Source organism: Armigeres subalbatus, chromosome 3, assembly GCF_024139115.2.
Source record: "Armigeres subalbatus isolate Guangzhou_Male chromosome 3, GZ_Asu_2, whole genome shotgun sequence".
In the NCBI taxonomy this organism is placed as follows: domain Eukaryota; kingdom Metazoa; phylum Arthropoda; class Insecta; order Diptera; family Culicidae; genus Armigeres; species Armigeres subalbatus.
In genome coordinates, this window is record NC_085141.1 from 282,236,510 (window position 1) to 282,252,353 (window position 15,844).

Below are 15,844 nucleotides of genomic sequence, written 5' to 3' on the forward strand. Positions count from 1 at the left end.
TGATAACATTTTTGACCCATTTTTGACCTGATAACAGTTTCGGATAAACGTTCAATTCGGCTTAATGGGATTTAGTTAGCCGGCTTCTGGCTTAAATGCCAGTATCGACTAAAAAGTAGAGAGGTTACGAAATTTCGTTCAACGGTCGTTTGACAAAAGGACTTTTCAACGTAAATGTCATTAGGCCAGGTGTGGTAAGACGAGCTGCTACAAAGCAAGACCATGCTGAGGGTTATTGGGTTCGATTCCCGGTGCCGGTCTAGGCAATTTTCGGATTGGAAATTGTCTCGACATCCCTGGGCATAAAAGTATCATCGTTCTAGCTTCATGATATACGAATGCAAAAATGGAAACCTCGCAGTTAATAACTGTGGAAGTGCTTAATGAATACTAAGCTGCGAGGCGGGTCTGTCCCAGTGTGGGGATGTAAAGATGATAAGAAGAAGAAGAAGAAGAAGAAGAAGAAGAAGAAGAAGTCACTAGGTCAAACAGGTGGATATTTTGGCCTAAATTACCCATTCAGTTATTGACATTTGGTCGTATGACCTGTTGGCCTAAACGATATTTTCGGTCAAATGTCCCATTCTGTCAAACGACCATATCGGCCAAACCGCATTTTTGGGCGGATGACCTATTTGGCCAAACGACCTGTTAGGGAAAACGACTTTTTCTGCCATATCACCAGTTTGGACATACGCCTTTCGGCCAATGGCATTTCCCAAGAATTTCTTATGGACAATACACTAGTCGTACAATACAATAGGTACACTGCAACATATTTTCGTTTCAGTTAGCGAATGTCGTTCGATAAGTGCGACACATTCTAGACGTCAAACAATTGTCAGACGTCGTCAAAATAGAAGTGCATCTGATTGTTCACCGCTATGCAGCAATCATCGACTTTGACATCGTTTTGAAGCTCAGCTGTCCGATGACTGCAAAACTGATAACTTTCGAAATGCAGTTAAAAGCATTGCAGTTGAATGACTTTCAGTTATCGAACGTTTACCGTACAAAGAATTTCCCGTAGAAATCCAATAATTTCGAACAATTTTTCGTTGAAACATTTTGAACAATCCTCCGCGGAAATTCTGAAGAAACTTCTGTTAAACTTACGGAGAATTTATCTTGAACATTCCAGAGAATTTTTCTCGAAAACCTCTTAGAGTCTCCCGCGGAAATTCTTAAGAATTGACTGTTTTATTGTTGGCCATGCTAAACTAGCCGTTGTTATTTTTCTAGACTGCGAAAGCCAACGGTAAAACACCCATTCTACCAGCCGCACTCTACTATGGAAGAATACTCAACAGCTCAGTGGTCTAGTGGCTACCGCTTCTGCCTCATAAACAGGAGGTCGTGGGTTCAATTCGAGGCTCGTCTCTTTCCTACTTTGTATTTCTATCTTAGTTCTTTCTGTGTTTCACGTTCTATCAAAACAATTCCTATTGTTATAACCTTCCACTCAATCCCAAGCCTCCCGTGGCACCTATGAGAGGTCGTAGAGTTCTCTGCATCTTTCTTAAGTAGGTGTCCAACTAACCATCCTTCCCCTTCCTCAGCATTCGCAAGGACGTGGCCAGGACAGATCTCGACTATTGGAGAGTGCATTACTTCCACCTAAGAGATAGTGATTACTCCCAAATCAATATCTGTGGTAACGGATGAAAGTGATGCTACTCTCATACAATAGTCTTGGCTTGTACCACCTACGAATGTGCGAAATGCTCAATGCAATGCAATGTATCCGAGTCTCCCCCTTAGACGTAGCTTACATCAAAACAGGAATGATTTCTGTTTGAATGTTAAGCCATTGAGAAGGAGGAAGATGAATAAGATAAAAAGGAATAATAGAATTGAGTGTAAAAATGTTTGCACTGGAATTGGAATCTCCCTTTAAAATGTTTTGCAATTACCGACTCCTTAAGAAATCGTAGGATCCAATTGCTCGAAACAAGCCTCTATATTCGTTCGCAACACTCTGTAATCAATCATTGGTACGTTGTTCTATTTTGTGTAACTATCTCAAATACACCTTTCCTGGACGATGCAACACCGCACTGATCCATTTATCATGCCCTCTGTTGAATCAACATAAATAGTTCGTAGGTAAACTCTTGTTGGTAATAATCCTTTCCACAATTGAATGGAATATCAGCAAGAAACGTAAATCTACCGTCTCGTGCTGCTGAGGTATCTCGATAGATATGTAGGTCATCCCACTTTCATCATTCTAGCTTCTCAGGAACGGCTATCTGAATTGTTCGAGAATTCCACTCGTTCAATCACTGTACCGAACGGATCGGTGATTTTGAAATGCATCTTCTGTGGTACGAGTATTCCAGTCAGTGCTCTATGGAGCGTGCGAAACGATTGCAAAAACAGCTCTCGAGTAGGATAGGGAAATTTGTTTGGATCTGATAAAAAATCATCGAAACAGAAATTCAACCCAAGCACATGCTACCTTGCTGCCACCTGTCTACTTGAGCTGTCAAAGTAGGAACTGGATTGGTCAAAGCTTTTCATACGGAGGGAACTGTTTTAATGCTAGTGCTAGTCACATCGCTTTGGTATCATCATCCGATGCTACCAAAGCAGGAAAAGAATTTTAACCACAGTTGTGCAATAGCCAAATTGATGCTTTTTTCTTGGTTGTTGTTTTTGCTTAGCTGGTGCTTTTTGCAATTTTATGGATCCATGAACTGTATACCTGGCTGTTCCGAAATGTGCTTATACAGCGTTTTTTAGAATTTACATTTGTGTCATTCAGTGGAATTTATGGAGGATCTCTCCGTGAAAGGATAGCTTGTTTCTGTCGCTTTTTCGGCGATGTAAAAGCTGATGTATTAAAAATAGTTTTTGGGTGGTATCTTCCAAAACAATTTATTTTTAAATGATACTGTGGAAAGGCATACCTGAATTTGCACCAGCAGACATGGTCGAAGTTTGGTAGAGTACCGTGTAGCAGTAGTAAATAGTAAAATAGAACGAAAGTGTGTGTTTTTTGCAATAGAACCACGTCAAGGTGATCTATACTGAATCTACTCAAGACGATATATAAGTCAATATCTTACCTAATCTAAGTTAATTTTCTACGCCCCAGAAAATTTGATGTCACTAAAGCATGTCGACTGTGAATCATATCTTAAAGTTACCAACGAAAAGTATCGAGCATAAAAAACACTCGATTCTGAGGAATCTGTCTCAAACTGCAAATTTGATAAGTTTATTCATCTTCATGCTATTTTGAAAGGAGCAAATCCGTGGAACGTTAGTCATTTTTAATTTTCAACGGTTCGAAACTTTTATTCTCGTTCATTCATTCAAACTCGTAAAAAATCGTTCGCCACGGTTCACACTTGCGCGCCACGAGAAAAATATTAGCTTGAAATTAAATTTCAGAAACTTTCTCGGATGGTTCCAACCCTTTGAACCTCCCATACTACTCGCAGAAATAGTGTTCTATTTAATCTAGATAGCCCAACGATGGAAGCGGTTGGAAATGCAGGGTCCGGCTACCAAGCTAACCTCATTTCCACAACGTAATAGCTTCACTTCGCCTAATCCCGTATATCCGGCCAGTCAGCCAAACCGACCGGTCAACCCAGTCTGCCAGACCGGTAGACTGCCCTCTGCCTTGATAAAGTGGCCATCACGACCGACCGTTTCGTCGTTTGAGGAAATGGATTATAGAGATGAGAAAGGAGATTATGCTGTATGCCAACCGAAGAATGAAGCCGTCATCGAGAAGGGTTTTGTTTGTGAAAGACACTCTCGGAGCAGTCAGAATTGAAGCCAATGCAACGCTATATAGTGGCTTTGTCATGCCCTCCCAATCATTCATGGATATGACACGTCACTGCGACCGAGAAAGCATCCAGACTACGATTCTTCGCTGGCAGTATGACTTAGACTTGTGTGTTTAGCTGAAAGGAAAAGCGTTATAATAATCATTCACTTCAAGGATCCGGCTAAGATTCTAATTTGAGTGACTTTCACTTTCTTTCTCCACTTGTCATTGTCAGATTTATCGATTTTTAATATGCTGATGATTCTTAACATTGGAAGCACGGCAACTTTAATTCGCTTTAGTACTATATAAGAAATGCGACAAGCTTTCAAATGATGAATACGTATCCGGAAAAAAGTGGGCCTCTTTTTGCAAAAAAACCTGCCACATTTTTTAGATTTGAACATCTATTAAATTTGATTATAATTACTTGTATCAACAGATCGCATTCCTTTCCTACTTGGAAATTTCTACACCCAACCGGCGGTTGTTAGATTTTCTAACAATTCTGTATAAGAATCTACCAAAACCTGTATAAGAACTGGGCATATGCGAAATTGTTAGATTCTTATACAAAAAATGTAAGAAAAGCTTACAAGATTGTTAGCTTCGTATACAATATTTGTATAAAAATCTAGCAATTTCGCATATACCCAGTTCTTTTACAGGTTTTGGTAGATTCTTATACAGAGTTGTTGGAAAATCTAACAACCGCCGGTTGGGTGTACGCACCACATTCTGGTTTATTGGCCAATACTGTGGTATTGAGCAGACATCATTGGAAGTATCCATTACATTCGCGTCTTCGAACATTCAATCATTTATGAGATAATCTGGAATCGGTATGTCAACTACAGATGTCCTTACTAATTCTTTTCGCTCGAACCTAGAATGGTATAAAAAGAATGGTAGACATTTTCGAATATTTAACGTTAAACAACTTAACTTCACGTTTCAGCCATCTTGGATTTTAGTATGGGAGAGCCATCCCGGATAAAAAATATCATTAAAATATCATAAATTTTATTGTTACAACACCATTTAAAACATTATTTTTACCATTGAATATAATGGAATTTTGACAATAAAATCACATGAGAAATAATGGTTTTCCACGATAAAATGAATGGTAAATGGGACTTTTACAATTAAAAAGGGGGGTTGTTATGTATCTTTACAATAAAAAAATCGAAAAATTTCCATCCAGCTTTCCACGCTCGGTAATGGCGGCTTGCTGCTGTGTAAAAATCAATCAGTCACTGTACTGTTTGACACTAGCTGGAGGAAAGCTCACTGGCGTTTCTTGGTGAGGGGAAGGGAAAAAAGGCCTTTTCGCCACTGATTTTTCCTCCAGCTAGTGTCAAAAAGTACAGTGACTGATTGATTTTTACACACCGACAAGCCGCCATTACCGAGCGTGGAAAGCTGGATACAAAATTCGGAGCAAAACAATTGATTTTACGGTTCTTCAATGGGATGATTTCGAGCGACAAAACAATAGAATACATTGTGTTTTAAATGTTTTCAATTACTGTTTCTATTGTTTTACAATAGAAATACAACAGGATTTAGAATACATTATACTCCAATATTACAATAAAAATACAATACAATTAATTGGTTTACAATTTTTTTATTTTCAAATTAATTTTAATTCAGGTAAAACTTAATTTTAACTCATTTTAACTCGCATTGCTGTTACTTGGCTACGGGTGCATAAACCTGTGAAAATGTAAATTATTAAAGAATGTCAGTTTTATTAGAAGTACGTCGAGAAGAAAAGAAAAAATACCTGCATCAGTTCTTATTATATCCCGTTGGTAAGATTGGCCAATGGTAGCCACTGAACGATCTTGAATCAGTGACCAGCAAGCAGCAGTATTTTATTTATCATAAGCTTCATTTCTGTAAAGGAACAAGGATACATACATGTTACCAGGTATGTCATCAGGTATTATGATGATAAAATTTTTATTTATTTTTTGTTCGGGATGAACCACTGCGTTCATTATGTACATTGAACTTTTGTATGTAGTATATTCTCAATCCAGTTGAAAACCGGAATTGGGGGATAGCGAAGTTGGATTTTTCTCACAATCCGTACGTTAAACCTAACTTCGGAAGTGGTGCGCTGTTTTCATATCGCGAAGCGCTATTCAGCGCACCACTTCCGAAGTTAGGTTCAACGTACGGATTGTGAGAAAAATCCAACTTCGCTAGCACCCAATTTCGGGTTTCAACTGGATTGAGTATAAGATTACGATTACCGGTGGTGAGTATAAACCGTTTGTCAGCACAGTATCTTTACTTGACACTTTACCGGTCGCTACTAAACGCGCTGCTAAAACAGTAGTGCAGCTGACAGGTGACCAAATTTAACAGCGCTGCTATTTGATGAACTATCAAACGTCGAACGTCACCGGTACGGAATGCAGCCACCAAAATGATAACCGAAAATAGTGACCGATGCGAAAAAGAGTGACTAATCTAAAATGACAGCACTGATCAAAATACTCGCGCCCAGTAATGATGCTCTAACGCGCACTAACACTTTAAATACTTACCACGGTACAGAAGCCGCTTGCCCAGCAGCAGAAACTGTAATGAAAAAGACACTTTCTGCACCATACAGTTTCATTATTTTCATCTCTTCACAAATTATAAACAAAACTGTACACGCTCAAATGAATTCAGCCATTCTCCGAATAAAATGACAAGCAAAAGTTTTTGTTTCCTTTCATTTTTTTGAATCAAATTTTTTATTGCATAACATTTCTAGACCTGCAATATGAAAATATATACTTGCTAATCGGTATAACATTTTTATTCATTTAATAAGCAAAGCTATTGTAATTTTATTGTTTTCAATTGTTAATTCATCAATATAATAAATCCATGAAATATTCCAAAATTATATTAATACAATTACATTAGACGGATTTCCAGATCATCCAAACCGAATACTTTTAAAATTTGTTTAATTTTTGAATGAGCAATACTAAACATAAGCGAACAATAAAAATATAATAGAATGTATCGGTAACATTTAAATATATTGTTATATTAATGGACGTACAATAAAGATCTTTTAGAACCGTGAACATTTTACAATAAGCGTACAATAGTTTGTATTGTTTGCCACACAATCTATTGTATTTCAATGGGTTATGTCATACAAGTTACTGTAAATTTTTATCCGGGATACGAGTTATTTGCGTTTTGCACTGAAAAAGAATTTTTCACCCTCCTTAGGTGAGCCAGCCACAGTACTTAGGCATTTACAGATGGTTGAGCATAATTTATTTATTATCAGATTAAGGCCGGAGTAGCCTGTGCAGTGCAAAGAAGTCTTATCCATTCAACTCGGTCCATGGCTAAACGTCGCCAACCACGCAGTCTGCGAAGAATCCGCAAATCGTCTTCCACTTAATCGATCCACCTTGCCCGCTGTGCACCTCGCCTTCTTGTTCTTTGGATTTCAACGGAAAATTGTTCGAAATGGATTTATACCGAAAATTCTTTGTACAGTAGACGTTCGATAACTGAAAGTCATTTAACTGCAATTCGATAGTTACATCAGTTTTGCAGCTATCGGACTGCTGAACTTCAAAACGATGTCAAAGTCGATGATCTGCATTGCGCTGCATATAATAAGGTGCACTTCGATTGCATCTGACGTCTGACAATGGTTTGACATTTAGAATGCGTCGCAGTTATCGAACGGCATTCGCTAACTGAAACGAAAACATGTTGCAGTTATTGAACAACTATTGTATTAATTTAATGATTTTGTGTGTGTTACTTCTACGTGAAGTTAAACGATTTACAATGATATGGAAATGCTAATATCATCTTTCAAACTTGGACGAGACGGACGCTATGAGAAAACAGAACTGTGCAATAAAAATCCTATTCGACTAAATGCTGATGTCATATTAGGAACTCGGAGACAGTACTCGTCGATAGAAAATCCTTCCGCACGCGATGGCATATGAGCAAGTCAAACCACCTTCCTTTTGCCAGTGGAGATATATCAGCTTCCACACTGATATTCTTCCCTCCCCCTTCATACGGGAGCTTGGCAGAAGGAAGGTCGTGTGATATGTGCCATCACAAATATTGCCCTCCGCTCGCTTTCAAATCGACTTCTATAAAAAAACATTCTTCATGCCTGCCGTATCCTAACGGAACTATCAATTCTATACTTTCGCCTCTAATTCTATCATGAACATGTACGTCCAAGTTTGGAAGATGATATTAGCATTTCCATATCAACTAATGTATTGTCCAAAAGAAATTCTTGGGAAATTCCTTTGTCCGAAAGCGATATATGGCCTAACTAGTAAATTGGCCAAAAAAGTGGTTTGCCTAAATAGGTCGTTTGGCCGAATAGGTCATCAGCCCGAATATACCGTTTGGCTGAAATGGTCGGTCGACAGAATGGGTCATTTGGCCGAAAATATAGACTGGGCCATCAGGTCATACGGCCAAGTATGAATAACTGAACGGGGAATTTTCAGTTGTTGAACACCCATCACACTTAACAAATAGCAAGCAATTTTTTTCCCAGATGAAGACACCGACCTCGAAACATTGGACAAAATTTTAAAATTTGTTCTAATAAATCAGACTGCATAGCCGAAAAATCTCAAAAATGAACGAATAATTTAGTCAAAAATATTCATCTGTTTGGCGTATTATATGGCCATTTACGTTGAAAAGGCCTTCTTGTCAAACGACCGTTGAACGAAATTTCGTAACCTCTACTTTTCTTTTTTTTTTTTTTTAACTTAAATTCAATTTATTTACATTTCTTTAGTGTGTGACAATTTTCTTACAGTTTAAGTGTTTGCCCTTTTGGCCCTTCAGCTTTATGAATGATTTGGTTATAATTATTTGAAAAGGAATTTTTTTTATAGTTTGTCTAATTTATCATGTTTGCCTTTAGGAGGCATTAGTTACTTGAAAATTTAATAACCTAACTACTATGTACCCTAATATTTACAATAAAAATTTGATAACCTATATTGGAAATAGCGCCCTAATTGGAGCCTGATCCGAATGCAAACAACGGACCCTAAACTTTTCTTTACACTCACCAAAGCGTTCATGTAAGGTTTTTATCCCGGCCAGACGGTGGACCTCGGATGTTCTTGTCCTGGGAGGGGTGTTGAGGATCATCCTCAGGAATTTGTTTTGGACCCGTTGAAGTTTGAGGTGGTGGGTTTTAGCGCAGCTCTCCCAGACCGGCATGCCGTATTCGATCACAGGGAGGATGATTTGCTTGTAGACAGCAAGCTTATTTGTCAGGGACAATGACGACCGGCGGTTGATCAAAGGGTACAGTAGTTTCAACAAGACGTTACACTTTGTCACCGTTTTGTCAACCTGCTGCCTGAAAATAAGCTTGCTGTCGAGGGTCAAGCCAAGGTAGTCGGCCTCATTGGCCCATTCCACAGTCGTGCCATTGAGGATGATTTTACAGTCCCCAGGCGGAACAAGTTTAGGGATTTGGAGTGGGGAAAATGATGACCTGGGTCTTCGCCGCGTTGATACAGATCTTCCAGCTGGTGAGGTACTCTGTCAGGGCATCCAGGCCTCGTTGGAGTTTTGCCACTAGCGCTCTGATCACTCTACCGTTGTAGACGATGGATGTGTCATCTGCGAACAGAGACAGAATGCCGCCTTCTGGAGGTTCTGGCATGTCGGAGATGAACAGATTGAAAAGCAGGGGCCCGAGGATATTGCCCTGGGGGCGCCTGCGACGATGTTGTGCGCATTGGAACTCGCTCCGCTGATTGAGACCCGGAATGTCCTTGCCGACAGGTAATTGTTGATGATTTTCACCAGGTAGCTGGGAAGATTGTAGCGTTGTAGTTTGTACACCAGGCCATCATGCCATACATTGTCAAATGCCTTCTCGACATCGAGTAAGGCCATGGCGGATGTTTTCGAGACAAACTTGTTCCGTCTGAGGACGTTGGTAACTCGGGTCAGTTGGTGTACAGTTGACCGACCGCGTCGGAAACCAAACTGTTCCTCGAGCAAGATGTTGAGATTTTCGGCAGACTCAAGTAACCGATGATGAATAGCTTTTTCGAATAGCTTGGATAACCCTGAGAGAAGGCTGATGGGTCGATAACTTTTGGGGGAGGAAGGATCCTTCCCAGGCTTCCGGATGGGGATGACTTTCGCTGACTTCCAGGACGATGGGAAGTAGCTAAGCCGGAGACACTGATTAAAGATCAGCGAGAGGTGCTCAAAGAACGGAGTACTCATGTGTTTGAGCTCGAGATTCAGGATGCTGTCGAAGCCTGGGGCCTTCATGTTCTTCGACGATTTGATATAGGCCGTCAATTCGTCAGCTGAGATCTCCAACTCCTCCGAGAAGTCGTTGGGAATCAAATGGATGTTGTTAGCATGCTCGTTGACGGCTGCTTCGTGTGGACTGACGATGTTCTGCCCAAGATTGTGTGAGCTGACGAAGTGACGACCTATTTCAGCGACCTTCTCTGCAGGAGTTATCAAGCGATCCTTAGAGCCATTATTGTCTAGTGGGATCAAAGGTGGAATGGGCCGAGGCTTGGATTTTAGAATTTTGGTCATTTTCCAGAACGGCTTAGCATAGTCTGGGAGAGTGCGGATCTTATTCGAGAAGTCGTTATTTTTGAGGTCCACCATTCTGGCCTTGATAATTTTTGTGATTCGATTGCAGCGTGCCTTAAGCTCAGGCAGTCCAGTACGCTGAAACTGCCTGCGAGTGACATTCCGCAATCGAATCAAATCTTTGGTGAGTGTATCGATGTTTAAGGAGTTGCTTACCTGCCGAGCCGTCGGTACGTGTTGCTCTCGGGCAGCCGTGATCGCCTCCTCGATAGCGCACAGCTGGCGGTCGATACTTTCCGGCGTCTCCGGACGCACCTCGTAGTCGACGGTGTCATCGACGTACTGCTGGAAACGCTGCCAGTTCACTCGGTGGTAGTTCCGCCGTAACTGCTGGTGACGATTGACCGAGGAGCCCAGTTCCGCCACCACCGGATAGTGATCCGAACTGAGCTCCTGGTATACAACCGGCTGCGAGACGTGGTCACTCAGGTTTGTTACGTAGAGGTCGAGCGTTGCGTGGGCACCGGACCGACTCCAGCCGAGTGGGGAATCCGGGCTCAGGATCGTGTAGTGGCCTTCCTCCATGTCGTTGCTCCAGATGGTGCCGTTTCGATTGCCGCGACTGTTGCCCCAGGCTTGATGTTTGGCATTCAAGTCGCCGGCAATGATATACTGGCCTTGCCTCCGCGTCAGCTTGACGATGTCCCTCCGAAGGGCAGCCGATGATCCATCGCCGGCTTTGGCTTGCGTTGGACAGTACGCCGCGATGAGCGCGATTGTGCCGACCGAAGTGGTGATTTCGACACCGATGGCCTCGATGACACTGAGCTGGAAGCTTGGAAGCAGACGACAGTTGATGTTGTAGCGAAGAGCGATGGCCACACCACCTCCCCTGGTCGGCCGGTCGAGTCGCACGATGCGGAAGTCCGGGATGTTGATGTTCACCTCCGGTTTAAGGTGCGTTTCGGTGATGAACGCCACGTCTATTTCCTTCTCCTCAAGGAAATCCTTCAGCTCGATTGTTTTGCTCTTTAGCGAGCAAGCGTTCCAGTTGACCAGGCCCACCCTAGCAGCCATTTTCAATGATGAACATGCCAAGTGTGAAGACCTGGTCGAATCGGGTTTTGCAGCCGCGCAGTCGAGTGGCGAGCTGCGCGAAGATCGGCATCAGTTGCTCCGGAGTGTACAGCGGGGCAGATTCTTCCGCTGGGACGGCTTCGTTCTCCGACTGCCGACGGAACCCAGGAGGAGGAAGCGGGGGCCATTCGCTGGTGGATGGTGCCGACGATGCTGGAGCTTGGACCGATGCAGCTGCCGCTGCCAGTCGCTTGTGCGGCTGTAGCGGTGGGAGTATTGGAATCACACGACGGGGAGCCGGGATGGCTGGAAAGTTCACCTCGTTGATTACAGGAACACGGTTCTTCTTCGGAATGGTCCTGGTGGAAGCCTTCTTCCGGATTTCCAGGAACTCGGCTCGCTTTGGGCAGCCCTTTGTGGTGGCCCGATGTTTGTCGCCACAGTTGGCGCACTTGGGATCGGCCACCTCCATTTTGTCGCACTCGTCAGTCGGATGGGGTTCGCCACACTTGTTGCAGCGCGGCTTCATGCGGCAGTTCCTGGTGCCGTGCCCGAAATTGAAGCAGTTGGTGCATTGCGTGACATCGCGGTGCACTGGCCGATATCGCTCCCAGTCAACGACGGTGTAATTTATAACGCCAACCAGCTTCAGATCCTTCCAGGTAGTGGAACCGTGCTCCAGATGGATCAGGTAAAGCTGGTCGCGATATTTCCTCGCCTTGTCGTGACGAGCGATCTTGTGGACGGCTACTGGCTTCAGTCCGCAACTTTCAAGCTCTGCTTGGAGCTCTTCCTCCTTCATGTCGTGAAGTCCTCGCAGCAAAGCCTTGAGCGGCTTCGTGCCGGGGTGGTCATGAGTGTAGTACTCATACTTGTGGACCTCGAGGAACTCCACGACGGATTGATGATGGTCCCTGTTGGCCGGCATCACTTTCACGCCCTCGCTGCAGAGCCGAAAAGTACATTTCAGCCCCTTAGCGATCAGCTGGCGAATTTTTGGGCGTAAATCCGGCGGATCGCCCTTCACAAACACGGGCGGGCACTTCTCCTTCCGCTCCGGTTGCACCTGCGGCAGCTGCGATTGCTGCTTCTTCCTCTTTTCGGCGGATTGCCGGCGTCATCAAGCGGCAACGGCGAGAACACGTTGCTCTGCAAAAGCTGCTTGGAGGGGTTACCCGCGCCTCCAAGAGCAGTGCGCTTAGGCACTTTTCCAGCGACCGAATCGGCCTCCGAGTCTCCCATGACGGGTCCGGGAGAAAATAACGCCAACGCGACAAGCGAAAACGTAAACAGCGAACGAACGAGAAAAAATACTTCGAAAAAATGCGCGAGCAAAAAACACGTCCGTACGTGTTGCTGTCTCGAACTGACCTCTACTTTTCAATTCGATACTGGTCTTTGAGTCAAAAGTCATCTACCCTCGCATCTACCCAAATCCCATTAAGCCGAAATGAACGTTTATCGAAAATTATTTGACCAAAAATGTACTTTGACCGAAAACGATATACAGCCAAAATGGACATTCAGCCGAACTATTAGTTTGGCCAAAAAAATCGAATAGATCATTTAACCGAAAATCCCATTTGGTACAAATGGTTATTTTGCCCGAAAATGTCTTTTCTGCAAAACAACCCTTCCGGCCAAATGGAATTTTCTGTCAAATGACCTATTCGGCTGATCGTCGTTTTGGGAAAATGATCAATTGAGCCGAACGACACTTTTCAAAGAAGGTTACAGAAAGGACATTTTTGGTCCATATTTGGTCAGCTGAACGGCATTTTCAGCCAAATGACCTGCTAGGGCAAACAACTTTTCACAAGTCCGGCCAAAATTTTCCATTTGCTTTCAGCCAAACTACATTTTCGGTCAAACCAGTTTTGACCTAATAACAGTTTCTGTTAAACGTTTTGCTATATGATACTTGGCTAGATGTCTTTTGGTCTAAGGGCCAGTAGCGACTTAAAAATAGAGATACTACGGAATTTTGTTGATGGTCAATTGACAAAAAGTCTATTTCGTCAAACGAGCGGCCATTTTTGACCATATTACTCGTTCAGTCCGAGGTTCAGTCATTGATATTTGGCCGTATGACTCGTTGACCAAATGACATTTCCGGCCAAATGGACCATTCTGTCAAAAAACCAATTCGGCCAAACGGCATTTTTGGCCAACGATCGTTTCGGCCAGATGACCTGCTAGGGCATACGGCTCTTTCGGCCAAATTACCAGTTCGGCCGTCTGTCGCTTTCGGTCAATGGAATTTCCCAAGAATTTCATATTGGAAATAAAAAGAATTTTCTGAAGGAATCAAAAAAAAAAAACTCAAAAAATCCGAGCATTTTTCCGTTTTTTTCGAACTTCTTCTTGCGAAAAAAAATCACTTTTTATAAAGGATAAAAAAAACTAGCCGTCTCAAATAATCAAGATTGACAAAGTCATCGTTAACCCTTATGCGGCCAACGAAAAAAACATACGTGGATGGCCGACAGGGTACCCGTGTTCCCATAAATTGATATTCTCATAACTTCAACAATTTTCAACCGATTTGGATAATTTTGACAGTTTTGGAAACAGAAACTCACATACTTTTTGTCCATTGTCAAGGTTTACAGATTTTGCCCATGGGTATACAAGAAATCTTTGAAGTAAGGCTTAAGAGTCTACACGCGTAACCAAAGGCCATTCAACCAGTTTCAAATATGCTACAAGCTCTTTGCGCTCCTTAGAATTGAAGGTGTTCACAGTATATGCTTCGGGTAATGCAAAAATTTCTGAAATGAGGTCTTAATCATCCGAGAAATCTCTGGAGTAAAGCCTAAAGATCTACTCGCGTAACCAAAGGCCTATTATGCAAATTCAAATACGGTACATGCTCTTTGTGGTACTTAGTATAGAATGCGTTCACAGTATATGTTCCGAGTCATCCAAGAAATCTCTGGAGTAAGGTCTTCAGGTCTACACTCGTAACCATGGGTCTATGGACTTGTCTCAAAAGTGTTACATGCTCTTTGCGCATCTTGAAATCAAATGTGATCACTACATATGTTCTGCGCTATCGAAGAAATCTCTCGGATAAGTCATCTGGCGCCTTCATTGCATATGTTCATGGTCATCCAAAAGGCCTTAAGATCTACACGCGTAACCAAAGATCTTTCCAATTTTTTCAAAAGTGTTACATGCCCTTTGTGGTACATAGAATAGATTGCGTCCATTGCATAGGTTCATGGTCATCCAAGAAAATCCTGGAAAAGGCCTTAAGATCTACACGCGTAACCAAAGATCTTTCAGATTTTTTCAAAAGTGTTACATGCCCTTTGTGGTACATAGAATAGATTGCGTCCATTGCATAGGTTCATGGTCATCCAAGAAAACCCTGGAAAAGGCCTTAAGATCTACACGCGTAACCAAAGATCTTTCAGATTTTTTCAAAAGTTTTACATGCCCTTTGTGGTACATAGAATAGATTGCGTCCATTGCATAGGTTCATGGTCATCCAAGAAAACCCTGGAATAGGCCTTTAAATCTGCATGGGTACCCAGAGATCTTTTGGCTTGTTTCAAAAGTGGTACATGCCCTTTGTGGTACATAGAATAGAATACGTCCATTGCATATGTTTATGGTCTTTCAAGAAAATGCTAGAATAGGCCTCAGGATCTTCACACGTAACCAGATACCTTTCGGATTGTTTCAAAAGTGGCATATGCCACTTTTATATATTGAACAATCCTCAATAACTTCACGCTTAACCAGAGTTCTTTCGGCCTATTTGAATAGTTATACATGCCTTTTATGGTACGTATAATAGAATGCACCCATTTCAAATGTTCATGGTCATCCAAGAAGACCCTGAAGTAAGGGATTAGGATCTACACCAGAGATATATCAGCCTGTTTTAAATTTGGTACATGCCTTTGGGGTCCATGAATAAAATGCGTTCATGGCATATGCTATTGGTCATCCTAGAAATTTATGGAGTAAGACTTCTTGGTTTACACGAATATCTAGAGGGTCTTTAAAGTCACTCCTTACGGAATCCAAGTTTCAAAGTGCTCGCGTTTTCGGGGGCACACCACTCGATACGGAAGCAACGCGCAACTGTCATTATTATTTCAGCAAAGCTAAATCAACAAAAATGACAGTTGTGCGCCGCCTCTGTATCGATTGGTGTGCCCCCGAAAACGCGAGCACTTTGAAACTTGGATTCCGTGAGGAGTTTCCTTAATCTAATTTTAATATGGTACATGATCTTTGCGATATTAGCCCGTTTTTTCCTTCACGTTCTCGGCGTGAAGTTGTATCGTTCCAATTTATTTATATTTTGCATTTCCAAAGAATAGACAACTTCATATTAGTGATATGAATGAAGTTTGTATA

The 15,844-nt window shown here is 42.2% G+C and overlaps 1 long non-coding RNA gene across 1 annotated transcript; it reads right to left on the reverse strand.

Annotated features, from left to right (window-relative positions):
• Window positions 1-5,413: 5,413 nt before the first annotated feature.
• Window positions 5,414-6,765, reverse strand: LOC134220060 (uncharacterized). Its single transcript, XR_009981756.1, has 3 exons — window positions 6,352-6,765; window positions 5,580-5,692; window positions 5,414-5,509 (listed from the first exon to the last, which is right to left on the reverse strand). It is a non-coding gene; the product is annotated as an uncharacterized LOC134220060 (long non-coding RNA).
• Between the last annotated feature and the right edge of the window lie 9,079 nt (window positions 6,766-15,844).